We start from the raw sequence: 10,516 nt of genomic DNA on the forward strand, positions 1-10,516 counted from the left end.
GCCAATATGATACATAAGTTGTTTACCTCCTAAAAGTTAAGATTAAGGTTGCCAGTGGAAACGATGCAAGACAAGGTCATCATCTGTTTCCAAGATGGCTTTATGGAACAGTTAATCTGCATAACTCCCTGCCAGGACACAGTTCAAGTACTTGTGCCAAGAAGTCTTTTGTTACAATGTGCCTATAGTAGAAGGTAAGGTCACAGATTGAGTGGTGGTCTCCCAAGGCACTCTTTGGTTCACCTTATAGAGCAGGTTAATTGCCTAAACATGCAAGTGTCACAGTTCCAAAGTTCACACGTCTGCTAATTTTGTGAAGTTCGATACGAGTTATGTTTTTTTTTTTTTTTGGGCTGTCGAAGTTCGACCAAGTTCAACACCCCATCCTCCTCCTCCCCCGCCAACAACAACCGCCCCCCACCCCCCCCCCCCACACACACACACACACACACACACACACACACACACACACACACACACACACACACACACACACACACACACACACACACACAACCTCCCAACCCACCCAAAAAAACAACAGGACAAAAAAAGGAAAATAGCTGCGTGAGTAAACTATAAATAGCTCAGCTAAGCATCCACGCATCCTTAGGTTTTATCATATCTGGTAAACAAAGCTGCAGGCCCAAGATTAGATTGACAGGTAAAGTTGCAAACGCATTCATTCAATAGAAATCACGGAGTTGTACTTACAAGTATGACACTTGCTATGTACATTCAGAGTGAATTTGAGGAGAGCTCTTATGCATCTTGTGATGGATATGGACAACAGATTGATTGACTGCACTTCATGACCACCATCACAGAGGTCCCTGATGATCTTTGAGAAACCAGGTGCTGACCCAGGAGCATTTTAACTGAAGTTGCTCTTGGCATCGTCAACTGAAGGCAGACTCAATGCAGACGCAAAAGAATTCTTGGTAAGCATGAGATTTCCTTTGCCATCTTCACCTCCATATTCCTTCAATTGTGTGTCCATGACGAATTTGCACGATCTTCATGTTTCAGCCATTAATCCCACACCATACTAGACTGAATGGTGCGCGATGCTGTTGCCAGATTCTGATCTGCAAACACACTCTCATCGATCGTCCACATATAATCCTGGTGACAAAGGACTGACATTCTCTAGAAAAAGCTGATCTATCACGTGACTTATTACATCTAGCACGACAGGTCCCAAAACTAATTGCTTAAACAAGTAGCTACAACTGAAACTCCCTCATTACCTGCTGCATGATGGATCTTCTCAAAGCTATCACAAACTTTCTCAACCCGATAAACCAGGCTACCTAATCGTATATTATACCGCCATGCTCGCAACGGAGGGAACGTTCCAATTACATGTGAACCCTGAAATAGAAAAGATTATGATTAGTCACCAGAGAAGCAGGTGGAATCAAATCATTTTCAGTCTCTCACATCAATATGTTTGCCCGTGGATGTCTTTGAGCTAGTTGCCTGTAATTACAAGCGTTGATAGACATACATTTATCAAAATGCGTATAATTGCACTGAGCTTAGGACTAGGTTATCGGCCATTAGAGGGAGAGAGAGTACATAGCAGACCAAATTACGCATCTTAAATTTCAGAATTGGTACGACAAAACTCATGATGGCTCTTGCAGCAATGAGAGTAACTCAAATATTTACGAAAAGTCATACAAGTACTATGAACTACCCCGCTTTACTAAGAAGACACAAACAAGGCAGTTATATTCTATACGCTGCAAAAAGAGAAAGTACATACATTGTTAGAATAAATGAGACTTCACCAATTAGATAGGTCCAAAGAAATGCAAAGCAAATGTCAAATTCAGGCAACAACAATTCCCCATAATGTACATGATATTCCGTCAAAATGATGACCTACCTTTCTAGGGAAGTGATGGTAAGTCTTATCCGGGAACCGAGAATAGTACGGAGGCAAATGAGACACAATATCATGTCCATTAGTAATACGAATTGCATTTGGCGCGCGGTCACTGTAGTAAGAGGCAAACACTTCATTGCCACTACAAGGTTGTCCAAATGTTAAAACCTGAACATTCTGTTGTCGCGACCCTCCTCCGGAAATTTCTTTCCGGGGTGGAATAGGGCTAACGAGCCGATCCCTCCTCTTATAGACATATATATGGGGGATCGCGAGTCTCTCCCAAGACCCATTACTCGAATCGCGATGTCGGGTAAAATTTATCAAATATCGAAATTGACCTTGTGTGGTCGGGTGGCATGTGCAAGGTGTACATGCGGTTCGGAGTCGCCACCGATCGATTTATTGGAAGGTACGATCGGAAAACCTTACCGAGCGGTCGGGAGAAACCGTTCGGTTCCGCGAAAACCAGAGATTTTGGGTCCGGGGACTTGGTTACGCCAAGTTTCAAATTTGACGCCCTTTCGGTTACCGATGTTGATTGTTTTTCTAATCTAAGATTTCATGCAGATACGATATCGGATGAGGTAGGTCCTAAAAAAAATCTGAGTATTCATGCGGATGAGAATTTTCTATCCTAATCAATCACAATCGGAGGAATTAATGCGCAATCAAAATCATTACAAGCAATCAAATCAATCAATCAAGGTTTGATATGTCTAAAATGGCCCTATCGGCCCACACAAAAATCAATTTTGGGTATCGGGGTGATTTGGTAAAAATTTGGGGCGGAAGGCCCGGAAGGGTAGAATGGTCATTTTTGGGAGTTCGGGACCCAAAAATCACAAAATTAGGATCGGGCCAGTTGAATGTGGCCATTTCCCATTTTTTGTGATTTTATGGAATTTTTCTAATTTTTTCTATTTTTTGGAATTTTCATTTATTTTTCAAAAATATTGGAAATTTTCCGGATCGAAATTAATCAACCCTCGTAGTTTCAAAAATTTTCGATCCAGACTTTATGAGTCCCGAATCGATCTACAAATTTTAGAAATTTTTTATGAAAATCCGGGAATTTTTATGAATTTTCTAAGTATTTTTACAATTTTTTGGATTTTTGGAAATTTCTTTTTCTTTTTATATTATTTTTTTATTAATAGACCGGACCGGTCAATCCGGTCAACGACCGGGTCAATCCGGTCAACGACCGGGTCAACCCGGTCGGACCGCTCACGGACCCACTCGTGAACCAACCGCACACTAAACGGTGCCGTATCTATTTTTCTATATTATTTTTTTTGAATTTCTAATACTAATTTCTAATATTCGGAATAAAAGAAAATGGATGGACAATGAGATCAATCTGCAGATCCGATCTCGGCCATTAACTCGCGCCCTGGCAAAAACGACGACGTCTCGGCCCTCGCTTACAAAAACGACGTCGCACTTGACCTATTCAAACGGACGGTCACGATCTAACTTCGATCTAATCTAAGCCGTTCATCTCTCCCTTAGTCAAAACGACGCCGGATCGATTAAATGCATGGACGGCCACGATCAATCCTAGACTTAATCCGGACCGTCAAACCTATCTAAAGACAAAACGACGCCGCATATCCCCGAGCTAAACGACACCGTTTATGAATTTTTTTAATAAACGAATATATATAAAACGATCCAACGGCTGAGAATCAAATTCATCGATTAATCTCGGCCGTTGGATCGGATCTGAGTCGGCCCGCTCGCGCCAACGGCCGAGCCGACTCGAATCCTAGCCGGCCCTATCACACGACGACACCTAGGCCGGTTGACCGTTGACTATGCCACGCGTCGGTCGTCTTCTTCGCGGCGACGACACGCAACGGACGGCCGAGGTTTCCCGGCGAGATCCAACGGTGAAACCTCGGCCGATCGACCCCGAACCAACGCCAAAATACTCAACTCAACGTCCGGATTAACATATTCGAAGATCAAGCAATTTCACCAAACCAATTGCTAGAATCAAAGCATATACGATCGCGGCATCACAGATCTCAATCAAGCAATACAGATCATAACTATCGAATCAAAGCTTCAGGCACACTCAAGACGAGTTCGGGACACTTACCTCGAGTCCCGATTGGACTCGCGATGGCTAGGAAGGTCTGGCCGGTGTTCGGCCAAACCGAGTTGCAATGGAGGTTCGACTCGAGGTTTTCACGCAAAATCAATACACAAACAAGATGCGATCATGGTTAGTGGAGTTCAAAGAGTAAAACGCACACAACAATTTCAAGGAAAATGCTCGAGACCGTATGATGCCATCGTCGCACGGTCTGAAGCTCGAGAAGTGAACTCACCGATTTGGAGGATTTCTTGACAATCCAAGTGGTGCGATTGACTCTCTCAAGCTCGGGCGAGCTTCTAAACTTGATCGCGCGCTTTGGTTTGCTCTGGATCGGCCGGACGAAGTACTTGCGGACTTGCTCGAAGCTCCGGCGATGGAAGTCACTCGAGAGCTTCTCTCTCTATCTATCTCACTCTCTCTCTATTACGGTAGTCCGGCGAGCACAAAATGAGCCTCCTCTTTCTAGAATCCTCTCTTGGCTATTTATACTCGGATTTCAAAATGGGCGCGCGCGGGTGAAGCTTGGCCGAGGCCCTCACGTGCCATTCACACGAGTCTAGGCTCGCCGGACGGTGACGGAATCGTTAGGATTCCGTCCCGGTCCGTTAGCCACGCCGTCGAGCTAAAATGAGCACATATTTACACGATTTGGCACTATGTTGACTTTTTGCTCCACCGTGCCTTTGACCAGCTATTCCGGCCACCTCCGGCGGCCATTGACCGGGCCGCCGGTGGCGAGTGACTGAGCATGACCCGCACACGCAAACCCCCACACCAATTAGCTTAATCATACACGAATTGGCCTTCAATTTGGCCATTGAAATTGACCATCCAAACCTGCAAATCGCGCGAGTCGTCTGAGGAAGACGACACTGTTTGGACCGGTTCGACCGGTCCGGCCGTGATCGAGGCCCAGTCGGTCTCGAAGGTTCAGGCAGTGTTCTTTGCAAAATTTTCAAAATTAGTTGAAATTGAGTGGGGATTTTTGCAATTAAACTTCAAAATTGGACTTAGGGGCCTGAATCCTATATAAAAATGTGATTTTGCCCAAAATTTCATGTCAATTTCAACAAAAACCCCAAATTTTCGTAAATGCCCAAATTAGGGAAATGTTCAATTGAGTGTCAATTTGATAAAATTGGACAATGAGACCTATGCCAATCAATTTGAAATGTATGAAAATATAGGGTAACAGTTCAATTTTACCAAGATAGTCCCTCAATTAAAAGTAATTTCGAAAATTGGCCAATTGAGGGACTAAATTGCAAATAATTTGGGGATTTGGACTAATTCGTGCAATTGGCGCAATTATGTGTGCAATTGATCAAATTGAAGTTCAAAGGGACCACAATTGAATGTATAGACTCCAAATGTGCAAAAATTGCAAATAAAGAGACTCAATTGGTATTTTTTTGTGCAAATTCAACCTTAGGCATTGTGAAGAAACACCTAAAATTGAACTCAATTTTTGATTTTTCTTGAGGTCAATATGAAAAGGGAATTAAAAGAAAAATATTGAACATTTTTGTGTATTTTTGTGACCTCGAAAAGTATTTTTTATGAATTTTGAAGTATTTTCCTATTTTTCGAAAATATTAAAAAAAATGTGAAAAATACGAAAAATTATTTTTTGTTCCAAATTGGTTCCTTATGCTTGGCCAAGGCTTCCAATGTTGATCTTTCAATTTTTATTTTTTTGTGAATTTTTAATGAATTTTGGAAAATAAAACTAAAGAAAACCGACTAAAAATTCGGGTGTCAACATCTGTGCTTCACGATTGACCTGGAAATGAAGTGTCCCCAGTGCTACAAGTAAATCAAGCGAATGCTGGTCTGGAAAAACCAGCTTCAGCACACATAATTAGACCTGGAAATAACTTGAATGTTAATGCAGCAATCGCCCTTTCAGGACGGGGAAAAAACAAAAACACTCTGCATTAATAACCATATATTGCATTTCGCATACAATGGTGAACAATAGAACAGCCCTCTGTCTCCATGAGGGTTGAAGGTCTAGCGTTACTCTGTCAATACCCCATTCATAATTTCCCTAACACCAAACCACACACCCACAAAAAAACCAAGCCCACCGTCAGCCCCAAGAAAAGGTGTTGAATTTACAAACGAGGCTGCCACAAGAAGCATTGGATGGTGGTGGGTGAGTCACATCCTGCTAATGACATAAACAGACGGGATAAGTGTACTGAAAATCATAAAACTTATCATGAAAGAGCAATTTAGTAGTAAAACTTTTTAAAAGTGCAATCAAGTTTTAAAACGTGTCAGGAAATTACAATTGAATCATAAAACTTTCAAAAAAATGCAATCAAGTCCCAAAGCTTGTCAAGTTGGTACAATTAGTCTTTTCATTAACTCTGTCCAACTAGACTAACGGAAAATGCCAACAAGTTTTAGGATTTGATTGAACTTTTATGACAAGTTTTAGGACTTGATTACACTTTTTTAAAGTTTTGGGACTCAATTGCACTTGATAAGTTTTAGGACTTTTAGTGCACTTATCCCTAAACATAAAATGCCAGGTTTATGGTGAAAATGACCCTTGAACTCCAAAATTTACTGTCATAAATAACGAATGAGAAACTAAATCAAAAAGAGGGCCACGACGAATGGCCATGATGTCACAATTGGCTAAGAACAATTTTCATCAAGAAACCAGAAAACAAAAGTAAAATTCTAGATCATCTGTGTTAGGACAAGATGTTCTACTTGCTACTAATTCTTTGAGAAAAGCAATAGTCTAAAGTTCATGCAACCTATGATCGTGTCATGGGCCACATAAATGTCTGGCTCTGAAAGAATTACCACTTGTCATGGAGAGAGAAGCAATGGGACGACTTTGGGTAGGGTACCATTTTTGGTACCCATTCCGCAACAAGTCCCTTGAAAAGTACACTGGACCACTCTATTTATTAAAGCAGAGCCAAAAAGCATAATTTAGACATCTTAGAATTGGCTCCAACCAACAACTTATCTTACCCAGTTGTCCGATTGAAGAGGAGCTGCCTCATTTGATTAGAGAGAGACAGGCAGAAACAACACACAAACATGAATTTAACAAGTACGACTCAATTCACACATCTAGAGACTTCAATAATTGGTGGTTCGCGTAAAGAGCTGTTTGCACCCCATTCTTCTTGTGTTTTGTCCATGGGTTGATTTACCACAAACGTAAGAAAACAAGATGCTACGCATGACGAATTGTAAATATAAATATGAGAGCCATAGAAAGTTCAAGATCCACATAAAGAGTCTGGACTTTTCAAGGTAGAGTTTGGTAGAGAATTCAAAATAACTCCTAGCAGACCAAAACTGAACGGTTGGAAAAACTCGATAGAAAGAAAAGGAAAAAAAAAACCAATAAAATTCACAAGTCCCAGCCATGATAATTTTATAATTTATCTTACTACAAGATCAAGTCTGGAAAAGGATGCCATAGCCCCTCCCGTAGAATGCCCTATCGCCATGACGTTGTTGTCTCCATATAAATCATCGGCTCTTACGACAGCATCCAAAATACCAGGTCGAATTGTCATACTGTGATAAGCATGATAAAATACATGATGAACCTAGGCAACAATTAATAGAGTCAGAGAGGCTTATCATCTCTAGAACTCACCGTTGCACCAGGCATGCCAGGGTAGTTTATGTCAAGCTATTTCCGGTGGAGATCTTGAATCCAATTTTGTATGTTGTAGACATAAATAGAAGTAATCACTAACTGAAAAGCTCAAATGATAAAGAGGCAAGACAGAATTTTTCAGAGTATGTGATCTTCTCATGACTGTATCTAAAATTACAAGAAAGTTACTTAGGTGTCTTGGTGGAACTAATTCACCCTTTTTTTCCGTTCGTATGGACAGCAGAACCATGTGCCTTGTGTACGAATTCACTGAGGCTGCTCTTCTTAGCTTAAATTTTCATCAAATCCTTTGCATGTCAATTGTAAGGGAAAGAATTGCTAAGGTTAACATGCATTATGATGTTCTTGAGTACCTCTGAAAGCTGTAACCATAGCATTAAGGTCCTTGGCCACCGCAACACATGCCTACAAACAATACATATATATGGTTTAGAAATAGAGACAAACGATTAGATGCAATTCAATAAAGAGGCATCACAACTATCACAAATTGGCAGGCAACTACTACACGAATTATATAAGCGTAAGCGGTTACGAACGTCAGCTATCGGTTCAACGACTTTGAACCCCTCCTTTCGGATCAAAAGGCATTAATAACTAGTTCAGAAGCTACTAATAGGAGGCAGCATATGCCCACAAAATCTGATTTCAAGAATTGCCCATTTAGTACTGACTACTGAGTTTCTATTCTTCAAGCCACCTCAGCAACAATGTCACACTAAAACATATTAAATTACCTTAGTCTTTCCATTCACATCTAGGGCATGTCCGAATAAAAAGTTCTGTCAAATCTGACATGTAAACCTGCAAAATAAAAAGCTTTGAATCTAGTTAAGATGTTTTTGTATTGAAATGGTGAAACCTGAAGGGTAATAACAACAAGCTCTAGGTACATGCAAAAATTCTTCATAAAGAGCACTTATGGCAGATGCATAATCCCCCAATATTGAGGCAAGAATGTGATTGTAAACAGCTTTATGAGCCTTGAGCCTCACTCTAAGTTCTGCATCTACCGGTTGCGAAAATTTCAGATTGAAAATGCCATCACAAGCTCATTTAATTACAAGCAATGAAGCAGGTTTCTTATGTCTCTTGCAAACTAATCGACAAATCAAGTAACGGGGACACTATGAGGAAACATCGACCCAAAACAATATTTCAGTGCACTTTTGGCTTCCTTCTTCGTGAACTTAACGAACTATATACACAATGCAATGCGAGGAAAGGGTATTAAGTAGACAACATGAGGCTACAGTGCTAATAGACTGGAGAAAAAGCTGCTTAGTTGATGTTCAATCATTGAGACACTGAACAAATTTTATCTCCAAACTAGAAACAGCAGAATAAGATTTGTTTCAAACAAATATAAGGGAATTTAAGAGCTTAACAAGTCCAACCAATTATAACACAATGCTCGTCAGATGTATGCTCTGAAAACAGCCAATTGTACACCACAGGGATCATTCAGCCGTAGTTTTCCCCCCATTCAAACGGGCACTACAGCTCCACAACCCAGTCAAGAATTCGCCCGGACCTGGAAATACATAATCCTCCATATTCACAATAAAAATCTCACTGTCCAACCACCACCTGTGCCGCTCCATATTCTTTATGATCTTTTCTAATTTGGCCTGGAGCGCTTATCCTGTTGGCAAGCATATTCGGTGTCACATTTGGTGATTTTGTCATTTGCGTGAGGGCACCGAAGGAAGTTTTGCTTAAAATGGGGACGTTTAGAAAGGCTGCAACGGCAATGTCTTCCATTGTACTTTTCGCCGAGAGAATGAGGCGTGCTTTTGGGACAAATGTGTGTTCTATTGTTCAATTAATTGGTTCAAACTATACACTAAAATTAATGTTGATATCATTCATTTGTTTATTTATATTAGTGGAGGTATATGAAAGTGCAATTACTCCATTACGGTGGCAAGGTTCCTAAGTCAAATATTTTCAAATTCAATCCCAAATTTTAATAATTCGTGTTATTCAAACTTGAAGCAAAACTAATTGAACTTGAGTGACGGGCAAATTGAGTTTAGGTGCGATTCATAGAACCGATTCCTTTGTGGCTGAGATAGGGATGGGAATGCGACTTACTATGACATATCGATTCTCAAATAATTTGTAGAATACTCATCTTGTATAGGATGCAACAGCTTTTGTTTTTTCTTTTAGTTAAACATACTTATCAAATTTTGACTTCAGTCAATTTGTCTAAATTTTATGAAATATTATATTATGAGTACATTCGGAACTGATGGCTATCTTAAAAATCATGACATCATCATCCCATAATTGCTCGATCCGAGCGCAGGAGCCATACAATCATCGGGAATTGGATCATCGGGAATTGAATATTGTATGTGTAAAGAATATGATATAAAAGAAAAGAGTTAATACTACGAAAAACCTCAAACTAGTACACATGTGACAAATTTACTCCAAACTATTTTTTTAACCACAAAAAAAATTTCAAAATGATATACCTGTGATAAATTTATGCCAAATTATTTTTTCGACCACAAAAAATTTCAAACTGGTACATCTAAGATAAATTTACCCAAAACTAATTATTTTGATCACCAAAAATCTCAAACTAGTACACATGTGACAAATTTACCCCAAACTATTTTCTCAACCATAAAAAACTTTAAACTAGTACATCTGTGACAAATTTACCTCAAACAAATTATTTTGATCATAAAAAATCTCAAACTGGCACACATGCAAAAAATTGACCTTCCGTTAGTTCCCGCAAAATTGGATTAATATCACGAAAGCCCCAAATTGACACACCTATGACAAATAAAGGGTAAAAACCCTAAACGTATTCATCCGACAATTACTATGTGTC

General features: G+C 40.0%; 1 pseudogene; it reads right to left on the minus strand.

Moving 5' to 3' along the window:
- Positions 1 to 723: 723 nt before the first annotated feature.
- On the minus strand, positions 724 to 9,266 carry LOC125314791 (annotated as a pseudogene).
- Between the last annotated feature and the right edge of the window lie 1,250 nt (positions 9,267 to 10,516).

Source organism: Rhodamnia argentea, chromosome 1 (genome assembly GCF_020921035.1).
Source record: "Rhodamnia argentea isolate NSW1041297 chromosome 1, ASM2092103v1, whole genome shotgun sequence".
Classification (NCBI taxonomy): Eukaryota; Viridiplantae; Streptophyta; class Magnoliopsida; order Myrtales; family Myrtaceae; genus Rhodamnia; species Rhodamnia argentea.